The sequence below is a fragment of the Chiloscyllium plagiosum genome, unplaced genomic scaffold (genome assembly GCF_037043375.1).
Source record: "Chiloscyllium plagiosum isolate Xiang-an unplaced genomic scaffold, Cpla_swu_hap1 HiC_scaffold_30, whole genome shotgun sequence".
In the NCBI taxonomy this organism is placed as follows: domain Eukaryota; kingdom Metazoa; phylum Chordata; class Chondrichthyes; order Orectolobiformes; family Hemiscylliidae; genus Chiloscyllium; species Chiloscyllium plagiosum.
Window position 1 is genome coordinate 35,320,844 of NW_028270168.1, and position 12,691 is coordinate 35,333,534.

Consider the following 12,691-nt stretch of genomic DNA (forward strand, 5'->3'; position numbering starts at 1 on the left):
TGTCTCTGACCGCAGTCATCACATACATCAAACCCTGCTGTCTCATGTTTCACTACCATGTTCATTTTGGATTGGTAAATAGTAAAGGCAGAACAATTCTGTAGCACAAAATAACTGAATGTCTGTAATGAGTCAATTATTTTTCAAAAGAATCCTTTGTACTGAAGAAGAAAGGCTTTGATCTTGGAACAGGTCGACTCTGAACGGTATGCTCTGCCCCATTCATCCTTTTGAGCCCATGTTGACTGTGGCAACATACATACTGAAGCTGGCACACAAGAAAGCAGCACATAGTTGCCTTATTTTGAAAAGCCTGACCAAATTCAGAGCAAAGGTAATATTATAATTTATGTCCAATGTCCAGGTTGAATTCAATTAATGATTTTGAAGTCAGATTATCACTTGGACTCAATCATTAAAGAATGTAGGAATAATAATATAATTATAATCTGTGTCCATACCAAGAGAGAAGTTTAGAATCTATAATACAATCAAATATATAACTATACGCTCAGAGAAGAACCATCCATTTTAAGTGTCACATAATACATGTCGAGATGTTCACCCCTCATCCAACCATCAGAGATTCCTCTGTTTCTTATTTCCCAATTTAGCAGACGTCGAAACTCTTATGATAATTTACAAATTCCTCTTTGATTTCCCCCCCACACACCTCCCCCCATGCAATGTTTGTTTACGTTCCAACCTGACCTAGGGTTCCTGACATATTAATGAATTGAAACCTGCAATCCATTCTAAAAGATGAAAGACTTAACGGTTTGTTCAATGTATCGTATCAGTTGCATGACACTCTGGTCTTGTGCTATAAATTCTGTGTCTTATGATCCTACCCCACTAGTTACCTGATGAAGGAGCAGTGCTCCGAAAGTTAATGCTTCTAAATAAACCTGTTGGACTATAACCTGGTGTTGTGCAATTTTTTTAACTTTGTCCACCCCAAGTCCAACACCAGCACGTCCTCATCATCCCTGACTATGAAACTCTACCATGTTTCCACCTTGCACTTGACCATGCCTCTACAAGATCTTTGCATCAGTACCTTTCTTTACCTTGCTATTATGCTTTCTGCTTTTAAATACACCCCAAGAATTTGGGGGACTTTCTTAAAAATATTGTCACTACTTTCTCACTTATAAATGACAGTTAAAGCATTTTATTAAAAATACACTGTGCACAAATAAGGTAGAGTTTCTGTAAATTGTAGAATTGGCTCATTGAGATTTAGGCAGGTACCAACTGTGGCCAATAATTAGCTTTGTTAAGATTAAAGGACTCATAATACGGATTGACGCAAGCATTTCCCATTTAAAATGAAACAAGGAAAGATTTCAAAATCCTGATACCACACTTGGCTAGTTATTCCATGTGTTTTAATGGCTTTAGCAGTTCAGAAACCATTAGATTCTGTCTTCATCTAGAAGTACTCATCCTTATAACCATCCATACATGGCTCTTAGCTAAATATTTATTCAAACTGTGTTAATATATACAGCATTAAATGTTCCAGTGGGGAGTCTATTCCATTACATTCCTCTCTATTTTGAGTACAAAAGGTTCTAATCTAAAACTTTGTCAAAGGAATGTTAACTTTACATCAAATAAATTTGCAATTACAGCTGGACTATCTTAGTTCTGAGAATTCCCAAGGAACAGAGAATTTACTATACCCTTTTATATAGGACCTGTTTCTGATAGAGTGTGTGGTTAAATGGAGACATTAAAAAAAAATAAGAGAAAGAATAAAATACTAACAAGCTGATTCAATCTTGTACACCCCATAAAGATTAGTACTGACTGAGATTGGTGAGAGAGTCACTTGCCGGTACTTTATCACAAAATGATGCACATTTTGGAGGACAGGAATCTAAAATGAAAAAGAAAGGAATAGAATTAGCTTTTAAGACATTTACAGTGCAAAATTCTAACTCCATAATTGATCACTAAGGGCAGACATGATCTGTGCTGCAACACTCGCAAGCTGGTAAAATAGTTTACCAGCAATATGCAGATACAGACTGTGGTTTTGGAAGGTTGGCTCTCCAAGGGAAAAGCAGATGTTGATCATGACCATTAATTAGCTTTGTCCAGATTAATGGACTCATAATTCAGATTTATGCTGTCATTACTAATTTAAAATAAAACAAGGCAAAAGTACAAATTTATGAGAACATACATAGCTGGTTATCCTCCATGGCTTTCATGGTCCCAATGTTTAATAGTGTTACCTTAAAATATCCCAACATAATGGTATTGGAAATTACTCATGTAGAACAGTTGAAAATGATACGATTGAGCCCATTTCCCAAATCATTGTCGTCACACTTAATTGTATCAAGCTCCTAATGGAAGGTCAAATACTCCCTTATCCGGGAAGTACACAAAGTCAAAGACAGATCATCCAGATCCAATTTTATGAATGTCTTTGGCAGCCAACTATGAAGTAACATTGGAAGAAGTCTAAAAACAGGTCATCCCATACAGTCAATTATTCTCTCAGCCAAAGATTTTTGTTTTTTACTCACAAGCAAAAATTTGACAGAGCTTCCAACTCATTTTCACCAAATTTATTTCAAGTCATTTGGGTTCTATAAAGGGTGGATGGCCAGTTCCTCAAAATTATCCACCTGGCAATGAAGGCTGAGAATTCTTCTGGATATGGCAAGATGATTCAAAGAAGAAAAATGAAACTCTCTCATTCTCATAAGATGTAAATAATGAAAATTGTTTTAATTCACAGCTTTCTGCTTCAATTTGCTTTGCATGTGTTACTGTGGGACATCCAGAGGTTGTGAAAGGTTTAATGTAATTTTGTTTTATGATATGCTCATGAGATTACCAATACTACACCAAATTAGTTACTCTACTGGCAAATTATGCAACAGATAGAGGGACTGAATGGTTTAATTTGGTCTTAAGTTCTTATTAAAGTGATGACTTTAACTGATCAAGAGTCTTTGGATTTATGACAACATCAAATTAATGATCCAAATGCAGTATAGAATAGTGATAGTGCAAAGGTCAAAGAGGGGAAACGTTCCTACGTTACAATCTAGAGAACTTTTGGTAGTAGTATCTATTGAGAAGTGAGGCCCTACAAGATCTGGTTCTTAGGTATAAGGTTCTTAGGGCTAAGTGATTCATGTGTCAGTGGGTGAGCATTTCAGGACAGAGTTCATCATAACGTAAGATTTAGGGTGGCACTGGAAAAGAAAAATAAACAGTCCACATAAGAATAATTAACCAGAGGAGATTTCAATGTGGCAATCACAGAGCTGGCCTGAATAGACTAGAACTAAGGGTTGATGGGATAAATAGTAGCTGAACAATGGGCTACATGCAAAGAAAGAGATAGTTCAGACATTAACATAAAGAAGAGAAAGTGTGCTCACGACAGGTGTCAGGTATCAATTACAACTGACAACCAAGCTGAATACAGAGGGTTCGGAAGAAAGATGAAAAGCAAATCAGGGAAGTTAAAAGGGGTTATGTAAAAAAAGAGACTGGCAGCTGACAAAAAAAGGCAATTCCAACATTTTCTAAAGGAACATAAACTGTAAAAAATGTGGTAGAATAAGGAGTGGAGCAAATTATGGGCCGATAGGGAGTTGACCACATGAATGTAGGGGGCATGGCTAAAGTATTAAATGGATCAGTTACATCCATGTTTACCAAGGAAGCTGTTATCATGCTGAAAATGCGTTGCTGGAAAAGCGCAGCAGGTCAGGCAGCATCCAAGGAGTAGGAGAATCGACGTTTCGGGCATGAGCCCTTCTTCAGGAATGAGGAAAGCTGTTAACATGGCCTGGTTAGTATCAAAGAAGAAAATTCACTTAACAGAAGTGTTTAAACCAGATTTTAAAAAAGTAGTACTGGATAAGCAATCATTACTTAAATTTGACAAGGCCCTGGGACCAGAAGGAACGGATCCAAAAGATATTGAAGCAATTAAAAGTGGATATTGCAGTGGCATGAGCAACAATTTTTCAATCTTTCTCAGACACAGGGATGTTGCTAGAATACTAGGGAATTACAGACATAGGGCCCTTGTTCAAAAAAGGTTGCAATAATAGACCAGTCAGTGGAAATTTGATGTTAATAAAACTTCTAGAAATAATAATTCATAATAGAATTAATAGTCACATGGACAAATGTGGAGACCAAGCAAGGAGAGATAGCACAGATTTCTTAAGGAAAAGTTGTATCTAATTAGCTTGCTGGTGGTTTTGAAGTCATAATAAAAAGGATCGATGAATATAATGCTGTTGATTTTGTATATAGACTGTCACAACGCCTTGATACAGTGTCTGTTATAATCAAAAGGGGATAAGTGCATAGTTATTCGAGCCCAAGTATTCCATGGGTTGAAATATAAATAAAAATGATACCAAGTTCCAATATATACAATCATGTGTTTTATATTAGGCATGCAATGAGAAGATCGACCAACCAGCTTTCTTTAATAAACACAAATCTATAAATTTATTATATTACAATACCTAAAGATGCAGAATTGATTAATGTACAATTGTAAGATGAAAATATAAATATTTACTCCTGTCAATTACATAAATCATCCACATAAGCACTTCAATTATGAGGGAAAACCATTTATCTCTGCATCACATTTTGGCCAAGCCAGGAACCCTTTCCATCATGACAAGTCAGGCCAAGTCCTTCTGGTATTGAATCACTCCATTTTCCACCTGAGCAAAGGCATTCTTTTGTCCTACTCACACCAACCTCTTGCTCAAAGTATTTGCATTTCTAACTTTTCCTAGTTTCAATATTTAAAAAGTCAACTTAAAGCATCAATTGTTTCCATGCACACAGATGCTGACTGATGTGTGCACTTATTAAATTTGAAGGCAATTTCCTGATATGTTGACAATTCACCACTAAGAGTTGGACAAACTACAATGAAAGTTTGTGTGGGTTTGGCAATGAACTTTATTGTGTAGATGGAAGGACAAAGAAGCTTGTTATCAAGCTAACTGAAGACTATAGTGTTTCATCAAATTGCACCAGAATCGCACTGTGGGTTAATTAGCTAACTTCTTTTGATAAATAATCATTTTATGTCACAATTAGTAATCTGAACAATTCATGTCAATTCCATGGTTTATAATCAGATACTATTTTTACCTTATGCCAGCTACAAATAAAAAGCCAAAGAATTTCAGAGATTGATCTTCATATTCTCCTTTTAAATCCGTCTCTTGTAGTATTTCCATGACAACTGCTTTTTGGAAATGGTAACATTGCTGCTGCAGCAATGTTAACAAATTTTAATGTTTAACCCAATGCTATTTTGCAACAAATAGCTTTACAACATGTCATTTTGAAAAAGCTTTGGAAGTAATAATTAGGTTTGTGTGTTAAATTGCTTATGAATGAAACTATCATTCACTGATTCATAGGTCGCAGGACAATTCTTTTAAAGTTGGCAGGTTAAGGTAATTGAGGAAGATGTAGCAATTGCTGCAAAACCGGATGTTTTAGAGTCATAGAGATGTACAGGACAGAAACAGACCCTTCAGTCCCACTCCTCCATGTTGACTAGATATCCTAAATTAACCTAGACCCATTACTCAGCATTTGGTCCATTTCTCTCTAAATCCTTCCTATTCATACACCCATCCAGATGCCTTTTAAATGTTGTAATTGTACCAGCCTCCACCACTTCCTCTGGCAGCTCATTCCATACACGTACCACTTTCTGTCCCTTTAAAATCTTTCCTCTCTCACATTAAACCTATGCTCTCTAGTTTTGGACTCTCCCACCCCAAAGAAAAGCCCTTGTCTACTTACCCTATCCATATCCCTCATGATTTTATAAACCACTATAAGGTCATCCCTCAGCCTCAGACACTCCAGGGAAAATAGCCCCACCCTATTCAGCTTCCCCCTGTAGCTCAAACCATCCAACCCTGGCAACATTCTCGTAAATCTTTTCTGAATCCTTTCAACTTTCACAACATTCTTCCCATTGCAGGGAGACCAGGATTGCACACTATTCCAAAAGTGGCCTAACCATGGGTGAACAAAAGCAGAATCTAAATTGTTTTTTCTAATTTTTAACTTGCAGAATGTACTCATCTGTGTCTAAACTTGTGTTCATGCAGGAAACAATTATCACCCATTACTGGGGAGAAATTACAAATCACATGAATCCTATTTACCTGAATAGTTAAATGCAACACATTTTCAGCTGATTAAGTTGTGGATTAGCTTTAAGATTTTAACAACTGATTCACTGCAAAACACAGCCAAGGACAGTTCAACTTAATTTGCTCAACAAAGTCAGATTAATTTGTTTCTGTCCAATTTAATTTCAAAGAACTTCAAGAGCTGTTCCCTCAACTATTTCCTGGCGTGTTTCACTACTTTCCATACAGTATTTGGTCATTTTAACTTGCTGTTAAGAAATTTCGTATCATAATAAACGTGGATTTTGTTAGTGCCCTGTATAAACTCTTTGTCTCAGATGGATTAGATGAATACTATCATTTTCCCAGAGGTTTAGAAATATCCCTCTAGATCAATTTCTGCTTCCAGTTCTCCAATATTGTTCAGTATACTCTGTGCATTTGCATTCATGCATTTTAACTTTACCCTTTTCACTTTCTTGCTCACTAGAAGGCAACTATTTCTTGAAGAGTCATCTAGACTTGAAATGTTACCTTGTTTTCTCTCTCCATGGTTGCTGTCTGAACCATTGTGAATCTCCAGCATTTGTTGTTTTCAGTACAGATTCCAGCATCTACAGTAATTTGCAACTATTTCTTTGTTCATTGTCAACACTCGAACTTTTCTTCACCTCCTTTTCCCCATTCCCCATCTTCTCTCTCGCTGGTTCTTCCAAAACTAGGCCCATTAGTGAACTCATCCTTAAGTTTAAATCCACCCCGTAACACTATTTACTCTCTAAGCTGGCGGATTAATTCCATTTCTGTTCGGCTCCTCATTGTCTACCTGCACTCCAGTCCAGTTGCTTACTGCTGTTAATAATTAGTCTATAGAATGTGTCCGCTATAATAAATTTTCCCCTACAAACCTTAATCTTGAACTAAGAACCAAATAGCTGGCCATTTGTGTCATTGCAGGACATAGAAGGATAATTCTAAGCACTCCATACCTCCAAAACACATTGATTATTTGGACACCAGTCATTGTTTATGTGCTGCTGGCATTGCACAGCATACAGTATGGAGAGGGAGAATCCAGAAGATACTTAAGTGTGCTCACCCCGTATCCTGGTGCCTTACTGGAGCACACAGTGAAGAGTTGCTCTTGGCTCATTCCAATGTGTCAGAAAAGCACCACAGTTTCTCAGTAATCAACCTCAAATTAGTCCCCAGCCCATGAGCAAAGGAAGTAGTAATCATACTTCTAAATCTGATGCTTGTGTTCAAGTCCCACTTCAGCTCCTGAGCACATAATCTAGACTGATACTTAGCACTGTACTGTTGAATTGCATAAAATCATATACCTAGTCTATAAGGATTCCATGATCTTTTATTCAAACAAGAGAATTATCCTGAGTAAAATTTAACCAACATCATAAATTAGATTAGATTACTTACAGTGTGAAAACAGGCCCTTCGGCCCAACAAGTCCACACCGCCCCGCCGAAGCGCAACCCACCCATACCCCTACATTTACCCCTTACCTAACACTACGGGCAATTTAGCATGGCCAATTCACCTGACCTGCACATCTTTGGACTGTGGGAGGAAACTGGAGCACCCGGAGGAAACCCATGCAGACACGGGGAGAACGTGCAAACTCCACACAGTCAGTCGACTGAGACGGGAATTGAACCCGGGTCTCTAGCGCTGTGAGGCAGCAGTGCTAACCACTGTACCACCGTGCCGCCCACTAAATGCAAATTAAAAATCGGCAATGTCCCAATCGAATTGATTCTTCACTCTTTGGCCAATTACACAGATTACAAAATGGCAACTACCATCTGTAGTTATTCAGGAGTGCAGGAGTTATTCAGACAAGCAGACTGTCAGTGTCCATGATTATTTTCCTGCGTTATCAGTATGGTGCATTCCATTCAGTATTGGAAACATCAGCGCAGCCATAAGAGGTCTTGCAGCCAACTGAGCCTTAAAGTCATTACGAAATAACTACAAAATACTCATGAAGTTATTAGTGCAAGACATGATAAGGAAATCTCAGTTGGCAGGAATTAATCTGCTCAAATGAGGGTACTGTATACCAGTCAATGAACCCCTTCAGTTCCACTGCACAAACCCGTCAATTTCTAGCTTGGGATTGCAAGTGGCCACGATTGGGCTTTACCAAGATTCAACATTCCAACAGTCTCAGTCCAATCTCTCAACAACTGCCAGCCCATGCAAAGATGACAGCCCCTCGTTATTAAAAGCATTATCTGGAGGCTCAAGTTCACTCGGATATCCCAGGCCAAAGGGGAACAAGGCCAGGACTGAGGTCACAGGAGAAAAGGTCAAAGATTGGCTTTCAGCGCACTCATTCTCCTGCTTCCTGTGGCAAGGTTCCTCAATCAGTTCAGTGCCGGATAACCAAGGAACACCTCCATCCATCCCAACCCCACCTCACCCAAACCAGGGAGGCCACTGGATAAACACCCAGGTTTGTACAGACATTAGAAAGCATAGGAATATCATATAGCTCCCATTTAATCCCCAAGCCCCAATGGAATCACAGTGGTTTGACGGGTGTAAATTAATGGTCATATAATTGACATGCTGCCACCAGCATCAGTCCCTCCTATCCTCCTTTGAATCAAGGACAGATTTAAACTTGGCTGGTGGGGGCCCTGTTCCATGATTAACTGACAAGAATATCACGTTCCCATCACAATGGGTTGCATTAAGTTCTGACTAATGATTTCAAAACTGCACAATTATTTTGGAGCCCTGTGGATGTTTGCAATCCATGATATCTTGGTTCTTGAGGTCCATCACAGCATTCAGTCCCTCAGCAGTGAACATCTGACTTTATTTTCACTCTAGGGTACTCATTATGCTTTATCTAACATGCCGTATCATGGAACTTTCTGTTGAAAAGGAGCTCAGAGTGTTTTCCAGCTTTGATAACATCAAAAGAAGATCATTCTTTGCAGTTCTACAGCAGCAAGCATTCAAAACCAGCTGTAAACTGGCATCAGATGAGCAGAAAGCACTCAGGATAGTTGCTTCCCATTAATTCCACGGGTTCTTAGTCCAAGACGAATGGGTCAGCCACTTTGTTGCTAATTAGGAATTATTCAGACTTGCACAGACAAACGCAAAATTTTTCACTGAATGTTGCTTGTTGGCAACAGATTAATACTACCAGGAAGAAAATTAACGATATCTTGGTCCAATCAATTAAATTCACATCTTCCTTCACAGTACTATTTTTCTGCCCAATATTTAACGACATCAAATTTTGTGAATGAGTAAAGGCCAATTCAGCCAGTCAAGTCCATGTTCAAAAACCATCTTCTGTTGCTCTTTCAAACTGATTAGATGTTTAATTTCATCTTAAACATTTTTAAGCGATGGTGCATTTACCAAGTGTAGTACTAATAGTCTATGGGTGAGGAGATATTTTAGATTAAATTCGATTCCCCATAGTGTGGAAACAGGGCCTTCGGCCCAACCAGTCCACACCGACCCTCCGAAGAGTAACCCACCCAGACCCATTTCCCTCTGACTAATGCACCTAAAACTATGGGCAATTTAGCATGGCCAATTCATCTGACCTGCACATCCTTGTGACTGTGGGAGGAAACAGGAGCACCCAGAGGTAACCCACGGTGACACAGGGAGAATGTGCAAACTCCACATAGACAGTTGCCCGAGGCTGGAATCGAACCTGGGACCCTGGTGCTGTGAGGCAGCAGTGCTAACCACTGAGCCAACGTGCCACCCCTATACAGTATACTTTTTGAGTATACAGTAGCTTGGAGGTGTACAGTTCATATTTGTACCCAGAAACAAAAACATAAATTGTTGGAAAAGCTCATCAGGTCTGGCAGCATCTGTCGAGAAAAATTAGAGTTAATGTTTCAGGTTGAGTGACCCTTCCTCAGAACGGACACTGGACCTGAAACGTTAAGTCTGATTTCACTCCACTGATGCTGCTAGACCTGCTGAGCTTTTCCAGTAATTTGTGTTTTTGTTTTTGATTTACAGCATCTGCAGTTCTTTCAGCATTTATTTACATGTATGCCCTTTCATTCTTCATACTTTCTGGCTGCAGAATCTTTTTAAAATTTCCATTTGATCATATTGATAATTATGATGCAAATGCAAAATACTGCAGATGGTCAAAATGTGAACGAACAACAGAAAAAACTCAGGCAGCACACCCAGTGAGAGAAAAACAAAGTTCATATTTCATACCTGTGACCTTTCATCAGAACTGGAAAGTGTGCAGAAGAAATTTACAAGGATGTTGCCTGGGCCCAAGGGATTGAGTGAAAAGGAGACATTGGACAAGCTATGACTCTTTTATTTACAGCATAGGAGACTGAGGGGGGATCTAAGAGAAGGGTATCAGATCACGAGAGCCATTGACAAGATGAATGCATTCAGGCTTTTTCCCAGGGTTGGGGAAATCGAGGCCTAGAGGGCATCAGTTTAAGGTAAGTGGGGAAAGACTAAATAGGGACCTGAGGGGCAACTTTTTTTACACTGACTGTGGTATGCATATGGAATGAGCTGCCAGCAGAGATGGTTGAGGCGAGTACATTAACAACATTTAAAAAACATTTGGATAAATACATGGACAGAAAGGTTTAGAAGGATACGGGCCAATTCTAGGGAAATGGGTTAGCACGGATGGACATTTTGGTCGGCCTGGACCAGTTTGAGCCAAAGGGCCTGTCTCCATGCTGTAGGACTCTGTGACTGTATAACTGCTCACACCTGAAATCTTAACTTTGAATACTTTTATGTTTTTCAAAATTCTTTCCACACGTTTTTTCCAAATCTTTTTGTGAATGAGATTATATTGTCCTTTCACCAGTTGATCTATAATGACAGATTCTCCATCTTAATCTGAATGAAACATCACTTATCAGCCAGCTAAAGTATGGGCCTTGCTTTAAAATACATAACTGAAACAGGAACAATTTAAAGCTAAAACTAATTTAATCAATAATTTGATTGAAATAAATTACTTGTGACTTCACTTCATAATGTAATTTCAATTTGTAAGCAAATTCTTAAACACACCGAAACTATACTGAATAGAACAGTTTTAGCACTGGGAGCAGTGGGTAACCACAGCATCACACGAAACATGGAGAATCAAAACAATTATGGCTCAGGAGACAAAGCAGAGTCAGCCATTTTGAGACACAATTGACATGAAAAACAAAATCAAAGTACAAAAGAGCCAACGAGATTTGCAATGAGAATCACCAACATTTCTAAATCTGTTTCCTGGAGTGAGCAATAATTGATGTAGATACATGAAGCAACAGCATAGAGAAGCAAAACAAATTTTTCTTGGTTTGACATTTTCTATTCAGAAAAATAAAGATGCTATGTTAAAAGTGTTGGTAGAAATAAAGAAAATACTTGATGTCTTCAACTATTTTCATGTACAAAGAATTAAAAAACACTGCAAACTCAGAGTGGTGTAATGGAAACCTGACAACTGGCAAGAATAATGAAAAAATAATTCAAATAAATCCAAGTAAATATTTTTTATAAATCACCCGAGGCTGTGGAACAGTTGCTGGAGGATATCGAAAGTAACCTGCAGTCCCGCATCCTGATAGGAAACTAAATCTTCCTCAGCTGGAAGAAAGTGGGTAAAAAAAGTTAAATGGTTCAAACTCCAGGGAATTAAATTTTTGTAACAAGGATAAAATACAGGGGAAAATATGATCAAACTGTTTGGACTCAAAATAAGTTGGCAATACCATAGATTATTTCAGAACGCTTAATGGCGTAAGTTAAAATAAAAAGAGAAATTGCTGGAAAAATTGAGCAGGTCTGGCAGCATCTGTGGAGAGAAAGAAGAGTTCATCTTTCAAGTCCAGTGAACCTTCTTAGAACACAAATTTCTAATATCTGCAGAGCCCCATTTAGTTTTAGGGCTTAAGTTAAAACACTGATGAATTAAAGTAAAACATTGGCAAACAGAAACTACGTGACTTTGAAGAAATTTACTTCTTGAAAATAAAGTAACTTTATGCTATGGTTTTATCCTGTCCATTAGAAACTGGGGTTGGGTTAGCTCAGTTGGCTGGCTGGCTGGCTTCCAATTCAGAGTGACTTTAATATTGTGGTTTAATTCCTGCGCTAGCTAAGGGTATCATAAAGGACTCTCCAACTCAACCTCACCTGAAGTGTGATGACCCTCAGGTTAAATCACCACCAGTCATCTCTTCCCAACAAAACTAAGACGATGGTGATTACCTTTATTAGACAGTCTGCTCTACTTGCCTTGCAGGGGATTATCATTCCATTTCTATAATAATGGTACAGAACTAATTATTTAATGTTTTACTACAACAATATCGCTTCAAATAAATAAGGGAATGAATACTACACATTAAAAGCACCTCATAACTTTTTTATTGCGCAAACACATATAAAACTTATTCATTCCTAGATTGTAAGAAATTAGTATCTGCATTAGAGAAGCAAAGGAATGTTTTACAAGTGCAGTCATTTCT

General features: G+C 38.2%; 1 protein-coding gene across 5 annotated transcripts in view; it reads right to left on the reverse strand.

Annotated features, from left to right (window-relative positions):
* The window catches only part of LOC122563716 (disks large-associated protein 2), a 706,137-nt gene that overhangs the window by 520,641 nt on the left and 172,805 nt on the right, over window positions 1-12,691 (reverse strand). For 4 of the 5 annotated variants that reach the window (XM_087976892.1, XM_043717840.2, XM_087976891.1 and 1 more), the window contains one exon: window positions 1,774-1,885. The exons of the other annotated variant lie outside the window; for it this stretch is intronic. The gene's annotated coding sequence lies outside the window, so the exon portion shown is untranslated. The remainder of the gene's footprint in view (window positions 1-1,773; window positions 1,886-12,691) is intronic. 5 annotated transcript variants of the gene reach the window in all.